This window comes from Zingiber officinale, chromosome 2B (genome assembly GCF_018446385.1).
Source record: "Zingiber officinale cultivar Zhangliang chromosome 2B, Zo_v1.1, whole genome shotgun sequence".
NCBI lineage: Eukaryota > Viridiplantae > Streptophyta > Magnoliopsida > Zingiberales > Zingiberaceae > Zingiber > Zingiber officinale.
In genome coordinates this window covers 105,571,755-105,582,138 of record NC_055989.1, presented here as the reverse complement: position 1 = coordinate 105,582,138, position 10,384 = coordinate 105,571,755, and positions in this window count along the sequence as shown.

Below are 10,384 nucleotides of genomic sequence, written 5' to 3'. Positions count from 1 at the left end.
AACACCCTGAACTTGACTCAAACTCAAGTCCAGCTCCCCAAACCCAACTCTCGGTCAACCGTGACCTGTTGGGTTTGCACGCCTAGCATTTGGCTACTCCCGACCAACCTCGAACTAACCTTCTAGCCTCCTACATCAGCCTTACGTCCCTCGGATATCTCCCCATCCTTCATACCTTGCCTTCTGGAGCTTCCATCGGCCTCATCCTAGTTATCGGGTTCTCCTAGCCAAATCACCCTAGGACTTGCTTTGCCAAGATCACACTTGGGCTTTCCAATTGTCTGGCTCCTCACCAGGACTTTTCCTTTGCCAAGATCACACTTGGACTTTCCAATTGCATGGCTCCTCACCAAACTTTCCTTTTGCCAAGATCACTATAATAGGACTTGGACTTTCACTTGGACTCTCTTGTCATGTTGGACTCCTCAGACTTCTCTCTTTAACCTCGATTTAGGACTTTCCCGATACCTAAAAGTTAGGACTTTCCAATTACCTTATTAGGATCTCGGTCAAGGTCGACTGGTTGACCTCGAGTCTTGGTTTGGGTTTGATGTTTTGACTTGATTTGGACAAGTCAGTCTTGTCATTAGGTTGTTGAGGTCCTAACCATAAGGAAAATCCTAATGGTGAAGCGGTGAAAGACCCAGTGAAGAAGACCTTTCATGAGTAAGTCCTAGGTGAAAGAGTCCGTGAGTGAACCCGTGAGTGATGGGTCAAGGTTTCTGTGGAAATCAAGTAGGTCAAGGATACTTGACACGATGAGGAAAAGTCCAAGTAGGTCAAGAGAGAACCAGGGATTCCGATTTCGCCGGATATCGATCGATCGATCGATCGATCTCGATCGATCGATCATATCAATCGATCAATTCCAGAATCCCTTGAATCGAGACCTGTCTCATCGATCAGATCGTGGTCGGCACTCTGATCGATTCAAGTTCGGTGTCTCCAGACCGGGAGCTGTCGAAGGGATCGCCAGCTTCATCGTGTTCATCTGACGTGGCGGCCTTCGCGTGGAACCTTGACCTACTTGACTTCTCTCTTGCCTAACCTCGATTTAGGACTTTCCCAGATACCTAAACTCCAGTTAGGACTTTCCCATTACCTAAGCTCTAGTTAGGACTTACCCGGTCAAGTCTCCGGTCAACACTGACCCACTTGACTTGTCTTCTCATCAACCTGGTCAATCCCTTGACCATCTCCACAATCGGACAATTGCTCCAGCAATCTCCATATATTGTCAAACGGACGATTGCCCTAGCAATCTCCATATATTGTCAAACGGACAATTGCCCTAACAATCTACATATATTGTCAAACATCAAAACTCAAATCCAGACTTAAGCTAAACTCAACTAAAGCTTAGTCAAATTGGTCAAACTTAACCTAGGGAAATTGCCCAACACCTTCTCCTTCCGATCAGTCGAATTCTCCTCCGCCCGGCTGTGTTTGCTTCTTTTGGTACCATTTTACCGTCGGTTTGCAGTTCCCTATCCACCCCTTCTTTTCCGCTGTGTGTAAATGTTTCCGAGTCTCCCTTCATCAACTAGTGTCGAACTCCTTTTGGCTACTATGTGGGGTGATGGTTCTCTTTCACTTACATGACATTCCCCTCACTCCCCAGGTCTTTCATTACTTTTATTATCCCAAGTTGTCTGAGCCGGAGACTTTTCTTTTCCAAGCCCGAGTAGGCTTGGTTTTCTTTGATAAAATGTTGACCTCTAACTGTTGGTATGCATACTATAAGCCTAACTTTTGTATGAACATCTGTTTTGAAATATTTTGAAATGAGAATCACTTTGGTCAAATGTTTACATTTTATATTTATATATATGTTAATGCAGTTGTCCATTTAATTTATATTGTAGATAACATGGTGTGTGGTGCCACACAGAAGATCATGTTATCGGTTCCTTATAAATTATAAATAGTAGCTCATAACCAAGATGGATTGGGACAAACCATTGGAACGGTTATAATGTAATTTGGTATTAGTCTGTCTTAACTATAAAATTACACTAGTACACTATATGTGTATTGAGCGGGACCATTTGAGGTTATTTGATTTGTACTGATTATATAATAGAACAGAACCTCTGTTATTATGGGTGTGCACCCTCTTAATCCCTATATAATAACAAGCACGTATACTTAGTATTTATTTCTTTAACTTATCAATGGGTGAGATTTATTTGTTAAATCAATAAGCCTGATAAGTTGGGAGATAGTACTGTTTATATGGTGTGTTGTTGATTATAGAATAAATCTGTGTCCTAATTATTTAGGTTGATGATGCCCCCTTGAGGAGCTCATAAGAATTATCATGTAAACCCTGCAGGTGGACTTAGTCCGACATGATAATAAAATTGAGTGGTACTACTCTTGGAATCAGATGTTAATTGAGTTGTCTGTAACTCATTTAATTAAAGGGCATACGATATCTTAAACACAGGGATATTAACGTACTCATGATAAGAAGGAGCCTATATTGTAATATGAGATTGGTGCGATAATTCAATAATAACCCTTTAGTGGTATGAGTTATTATTGATGGACTTAAGTTGGGTGTTCGGGCCGAACACAGGAAGCCCAAGCCCATCAGAAGGCCTAAACCAATTTCTCCTCTAGGTCCTTGTTGTAGCCTCTATATAAAGCCTCGCATCCACCCATCCAGGTTGTAAGTTGTTTTGGTTTTCAGCGCCACCTCCTCTCCTAGGGTCGGCGGCATCACCTCCTCCTCCTAGGGCCAACGCCACCTCTTCTCCTCCTAGGGCCAGCGCCACCTCTTCTTCTCCTTGGTGGCCGGCGCCTCTTCTTCTCCTTGGTGGTCGGCGCCTCTTCTTCCCCTTGGTGGTCGGAGCCTCTTCTTCTTAACCGTAGAATTTTTAACTTAGAAAATTTTCTTGCTTTAAATTTTTTACTTAGAAAAGTTCTCAAAAATATGTTAATTTTTTCTAAAGTGATTACAAATTTTTGATGATATCGATAATTTTCAAAAATTTCAAAGTTTTCAAAAGTATTACCCTCAGAGGTTCTCTTGGTATCCCATTTTTTTATGTGATCAAAGGGGGAGAAGGAAAATGTTAAGTTTAGGGGGAGGTAGATTACAAATTTTTTTATTTTTTGTACTTTATTGCAATATTATCTGTTTTACTTTTATGTCTATTTACCCTACCTTAACTTAGGTTGCTCACATCAAAAAGGGAGAGATTGTTGGAACCCCAAGGTTATTTGATGTGATCAACAAAGTTAAGTTAGGTCTTGTGGTGTTTTAATCTTGTGTCTAAGTGTGCAGGAGCACAGTGAGTTGAGCAAAAGACGCAGCTAGCGAGAAGGATGACACGGGAGAGTGCCAACGAGCTCGGTGTGTTCGAGGGATGAGGTGCTGCGAAAGAGTACGCGGGCGGACGATAAGGAAGCGCGTGGCGTTTTCGAGGGATGAGAAACCGGAGCGGAAGGTTGCTCGAGATGGCCGAAATTAGGTTTGAGTGAGCCTTATTTCGGTTAACTGAAATCACCTAAGAGAGCGGAGTTGGAGCGGAAGACCCGGACCGAGGCCAGTAGCACTGGAGCAGAGGGCCCGAACCAAAAGTCAACTAAGTTGACTTTTATGGTCTGGGCTCCCGGACCCATTCCGGACGCCCGGATCGTCCGGGCGCCCGGAACCTGATTTTGACTGGATCATATTTGACCGTGATCCGTTGCAAAGAGGATAAAATTTTATCCCCCTCCCAGGCGCCCCGACCAAGGCTATAAATACAACCTTGGCCCAGAAGCTTTACAACATAACAAGAATTAGCCATACAACACTTGTGAGCTTCCATTTCTAATTTAGCTTCTCTTTTTACGCTTTCACTACTGTAAGAGGCTTCTCCACCTAAAGGAGATCTTTTTAGTGTGTGATTCATTCCTTGAATTAACAACCTCTCCGGTTGTAACCAAGTCAAGTTTGTGAGCCTCTTCTTTTAATTTATTGCTTTCTTTATTTAATTTTATGCAAGTATTTAAGTTATAAGTTCGAGAAGGGTATTTTGTGTTTGTATTTTTTTAGGGCTATTCAACCCCCCTTCTAGCCAGCCAACGCGGTCCAACAAATACTACCGCCCGAAACTCGTTGAGGGCCGGTCGACCCAGGATAACATTGTAGGCCGACGGCGCGTCCACCACGATGAAGTTAGTGGTCCTAGTTCTCCTCAGTGGCTCCTCTCCGAGCGAGATGACCAGTCGGGCCTGTCCGAGCGGCAACACCTAATTGCCCGTGAAGCCGTAGAGAGGGGCCATCATGGGCAGCAACTCGCTCCGATCAATTTGTAATTGATCGAACGTCTTCTTGAAGATGATATTCACCGAACTCCTTGTATCAACAAAAGTCTAATGAATAGTGTAATTAACGATTACCACCCGGATGATCAGCGCATCGTCGTGAGGGATATCCACTCCCTCCAAATCGTTGGGGCCGAAGCTTATCTTGGGCCCTTCGACCTTCTCCTTGCTTCATTCCACTACGTAGATCTCCAGTCGCCGAGCGTATGACTTCCTGTCTCTGTTGGAGTCACCGCTGGTCGCCCCTCCGACGATCATGCCTATCTCTCCTCGAGATGTGTTATTCCTGTTTTCTTCTTCTCGAGCGGATGTTCTATTTCGCTCAGTCGATACTTAGGAGGAGTCAGTGTCATCTCTCTGCTGATGTTGGTGGTACCACTCGGGTGCCCTTCTGTCGTCCTCTCGTCGCTCAGCAGAGCAATGTCTCTATCGTCGATCGGAAGAAGGTGATCGGTAGCAATATCCTCTTAGGGTCGGTCGACTAACGATTGGTGTCAGTCCGCGGTAATCCCGCGTGTTGTGAGTTGCCGACTGATGGAAGGAGCAGAATATCAGCGTCTATACTTTGCCCTTCGACGCCTTCAGCTGACCGGACGCCACATGCTGTACGGCATGTGCCCTGGTCTCCTGGTGTGGTCGCACTCCTTTAACCCTCGATCCCTTGGGCAGTTGATGGTTGCTCGATGGTCATGCTCGGTCGACGTCTCCTTTCTTCTGGCCGCCTGGGTTTCTTCCACATTGATATATTCGTTAGTCTTCTTGAGTATGTGGTTGAAGTCCTTGGGTGGCTTCCTGATGAGCGATCGGAAAAAATCTCCCTCGACGAGCCCCTGGGTGAAGGCGTTCATCATTGTCAAGGACGAGACCGAGGGGATGCCCATGGCTACTTGGTTGAAACGTTGTATGCACGCTCAGAACGTTTCTTTCAATCCCTGCTTCATGGAGAAGAGACCGACGCTCGGTTTTTGATAGCGTCAGTTGTTAGCGAAGTGGTGTGAGAAAGCAACTCGAAAGTCTTTGAAGCTACGTATTGATCCGTCCGGCAATCTTCTGAACTAACGTTGCACTAATCCGGAGAGGGTAGTGAGGAAGACTCGGCACTTCACTCCATCTGTATACTAGTGCAGCGTGACTTCATTATCAAACCGATCCAGATGATCATCTGGATCGGTCGATCCGTTATATGTTCTGATCGCCAGCGGGGTATAATGTCTAGGCAGAGGGTCTTGTAAGATCTCCTCTGAGAACTTTCGGTTGATCCATTCGGGCGACGCGTTGCTTTGGGACATCTTGCCTTTTTGTGCATCCCGAACGGGAGCATCATCTGAAGATGATCCCCTCTCTTGATTCGCCTGGGCTATTTCCGAGGGGGTTTGAAACAAAGCGCGATGGAAGGGGATCGACACGGGTGGCGCTTCACCCTGTGTGTCGGTCGACCTTCGGTTCTGCCCCCATACGGAGATTTGCTTCGCTCAGCCTTCTTGCCCCGCACGTCTCCTGGTTGCCGATGTTGCAGGCTGCAACGCTTGTTGATAGGCTAACACCTGTTGTTGTTGTTGCTCAATCATCTTTGCCGCCCGGGCTTGAACGAGCATCTTAGAGTGTATACTAAAAGTCTAGCTTTTGTAAACATTTATATTTGAAATAAAAAGAATCACATCGGTCAATATCTACATTTATATGCTAAGTGTAGTTGTTCAATTGATTTATATTGTAGATAACATGGTGTGTGGTATCACACACAGAAGATCGTGTTATCAGTTCTTTATAAATTATAAACAGTTGCTCACGACTAAGATGGAAAGGAACAAATCATTGGAATAGTCGTAGTATAATTAGGTATTAGTTTATCTTGACTGATAAATTACACTAATACACTCTAAGTGTATTGAGTAGGACCATTTAAGATAAGTTCTTTTATACTGACTTAATAAAAGAACAAGACCTTAGTTATTATGGAAGTGTGTGCTCTTAATCCTAATATAATAACAAACACATATATTTAATATTTATTTCTTTGACTTATCAAAGGGTGAGATTTAGCTCGATAAATCAATAGGCCCGATAAGTTGGAAAATGATATTACTTATAGTGTGTGTTGTTGATTATAGAAGGAAACTGTGTCCTAGTCATCTAGGTTGAGAATGTCCCCAAGAGGAGCTCATAAGGATTGTCATATTAAACCTTGCAGGTGGACTTAGTCCGACATGACAATGAAGTTGAGTGGTACTACTCTTGGACTAAGACATTAATTAAAATGAGTTGTCAGTAACTCAATTAATTAGTGGACATTCGATATCTTAAACACAGGGAGACTAACAAACTCATGATAAGAAAGAGCTCATAATGTACTTTGGGATTGGTGCGGTAGTGCAATAATAACTCTCTAGTGGAATAAGTTATTATTAATGAACTTGAGTTGTGTGTTCGGCGTGAACACGGAATACTCAAGCTCGTCGGAAGGCCAAAACTAATTTCTCCTCTAGGTCCCTGTCGTAGCCTCATTAAAGCCTCAAGTCCATCCAAATAAAAGCCCATCTTGGTGTCCAAGAAGGGGGCCGACCCAAGGCTTGGTGACCAAGCTAAGGGCCGACCACCATCTCCTCAAGAGGGTCGGCCCTATGCTTGGTGCCCAAGCAAAGGAGGGGCCGACCACTATATTTCAAATTAGGAGGGGTGTTTTGAATTTTTAAAATCTTCTCTTTGTAGATAACTACCAGTTTAAAAGAAAGATTTTAAATTTACAAAACTTTCCTTATTTGAATTAGGCCACATGGTTTAAAAGAAAGTTTAAAAGTTTTAAAACTTTTCTTTTTTAACCATCCTCATGGTTGTTGGAAAAAAGGAAGGGAGTTTTAAATTTGAAACTTTCTATTTTTGTAACCATGTTTAAAAAGGAAATTTTAGAAGAAAAGTTTTAAATTTTAAAACTTGGTTTTAATTTTTTAAAAATAAATTCCTTTTTTAACATCCACTTTAGGTAATTAAAAGAGAGCTTGTAAAATTTTATAAGAGCTTTCCTTCTTTGCTTATAAAATTTTTACAAGAATTACTTTCTTCCTTTTAAGGGGCCGACCACCCTTGCTTGGTGCCCAAGCAAGGGGTCGGCCAATCAAATCAATGATTGATTCAATCAATGATTGAATTAATCAAGAGAAAGAAAAAGGAAAAATAAAAGGGGAAAAGGAAAAACAAGAGGAAGATTTTAATTTTTGTAAAAAGTCTTTCCTTATTTGCCTTGGGCAAGTAATATAAAAGAAGGGGAGAGGATGCCTCATGTATTATCAATTCTATTATTTTCTCTCTTCTCTTTAGTCTTCTCCTAAGGGCCAGCCCTGGCTTCTTTTCATGCTAGGGCCGGCCACCTCTTGTGGATACTTTGTGTGGCCGGATACAAAGAGAAGGAAAAGAAGAAGAGAAGTAGGGATTGCATCTATTCTTATTCTATTGCTTGTGTGGCCGGATCTCTCCCCTTTCTTTTCCTCTTGCTCTCTTTAGTTCCTTGGTGGTGGTGGTGGCCGAATACTAGAGAAGGAGGAGAAGCTTTTGGGTGGTGTTCATCTTAGAGGATCGTTGCCCACACGACATCCAAGGCGAGGTGAGGAATACGGCAGAAGATCTCGAGGTTATTAGCATACAAAGAAAAGGTATAACTAGTAATTGTTTTTCACATCATGCTAGTTATTTTTCTTTGTATGAATTTCAAACACAAGAGGCATTAGATTCTAGTTTTTCAAATTTGTAATTCGAGTTGTGTTTTTTTTTTGTTTTTCAAATTTGTGATTAGATTGTTCTTTTCGGTTAAACCTAATATTATTTTAGGAAATTAAATATTGAATTTCTATTAAAGTCTTTGTCGAGGCAGTGGTGGATGATCTCATACCCAAGAAGGCCTAGTGTCTCGCCATGTTTGACCTGGGAGCCGATTTTAGAAATAAATATTTAATTAACTTTATAACATAGGTTGATTTGGATCAATAGTGTTAAGTTTTGCTTGCGATCCAAATCTAAACCATTAAGAACAGATAAGTTAAATTTGGAATCAATAATGTTAAGTTCCGTTTGCGATTCCTAATTTAACTTCTAAAGAACACAATAAATTGTTTAGGAAAGGTTCGACACTTGTACAAAATTTTTATACAAGGGAACCGGTACGATCTTCCTAGGACCAACCAACAGAGCTCCTCCTGGGTGAGATCACGGTGGTGAGTCGTCCAGCGTCCTCCATCTTCTCGGCTTGGATGCAGGTGATGTTCTCATAGATGACGCCAAATATGATTCTGTCCAAAAGTCGAAGAGATGGAAAGCTGGGGATGTGGCGTGTTGGTTGCTACTCGAAAAGCCTAGAGGTTCCACTGTACAAAAATTTTGTACAAAGGTCTGAACCTTTTCCTAGCTACCATGTGTTCTTTTAAATTAAATTTTGGATCGCCTGCGGAACTTAACACATTTGATCCAAAACTTAATCTATTTGTTCTTTTAGGTTTTGACTTGGATCTCCTGCGGAACTTAACACGTTCGACCCAAATCACCTTAAGTTATTAATTCCATTAAATATTAATTTTCATAATCGGTTCCCAGTACTGACGTGGCGAGGCACATGGCCTTCTTGGATATGGGAGCAACCACCACCAACTAGACAAAACCTTTTATAGAAAGCTAATATTTAATTTCCTAAAATAACTTTAGGTTAACCAAAAAGAACAATCAAATCACAAGGAAAAGAAAAAACAAAAGAACACAACATCGAAAAACATATTCGAAATTCTAGAATCGTAAGCCTCTTGTATTTGGTATTATTTCCAAAAATAACTAGTATGATGCGGAAAGAAAAATTACTAGTTATACCTTTTAGAAAGACCTCTTGATCTTCTACCGTATTCCTCTTCTAACCTCGGACGTTGTGTGGGCAACGATCTTCCGAGATGAGAAACCACCAACCACCTTCTTCTCCTCCTAGCTAGGTTCGGCCACAAAAAGGTTAACCAAGGATGAAGAACAAAACACCAACCAAACTCCAAGAGATGCTAGCTTTCTCTCCTTCTTCTTCTTCTTCTTCTTCTCCAAGTAGTATCCGGCCGCCACAAGAGCTCCAAACCTTTGAGAGTTTCGGCCACCACAAAGAGGGAGAGAGAAAGAGGATGGTCGGCCACTCCAAGAAATAAAAGAGGGAGAGAAATAATAGAGGTTGTGTCTCATGAAGGCACCCTCACCCCTTCTTTTATATTCCTTGGCCTAGGTAAATTAGGAAATTTAATTACAATAAAATTTCCTTAATTCCCTTGACATGATTTAATTTAGAAAAATAAAATAAAATTTCCCCAATTAATCTCTAATGGTCGGCCACATTAAAGAGATAACTTAGACAAGTTTTAATCAACAATTAAAACTTCCTAATTTGTTTCCGGAAATTTTAAAAAAATAAAATTTCTCTTTAAAAATCTCTTCATGGTTGATAAAAAAAAATTTCTATAATTTTAATTTTCAACATGTGAATAATTTTTTAGAGAGAAAAAATAAAATATCTTTCCAATCTACAAATAAGGAAAGAGATCTAATCTCTTTCTTTTAATCTTTTGTAGATCTTTTAAAGAGAGATATTTTAATTTTAATTCCCTGTAATAAATTATATCTTTCACATAATAAAAATTAAAATTAAAATTAAAATTAAAATTCTTTTAAATTTAATGGGGCCGGCCACCTAAGCTTGAGTTCAAGCTAGGGCCGGCCACCCATGAATCAAGGCTTGGCCGGCCCTAGCTTGAACCACAAGCTAGTTTGGCCGGCCCCCTTCTCATGGGTATGAAGGTGGGTATAGGTGGGTATAGTACTTCTAAAAATAAGAGGCTACGATATGGACCGAGAGGAGGAATTGGTTTTGGTCTCCCGATAAAATTAAGCATTCCGTGTTCGCCCCGAACACACAACTTAATTTTATCAATAATAATTTATTCCACTAGAGAACTATTATTGAACTACCGCACCAATCCCAAATTATATTTTTGGGCTCCTTCTTATTATGAGTGTGTTAGTCTCCCTGTGTTTAAGATATCGAATGTCCACT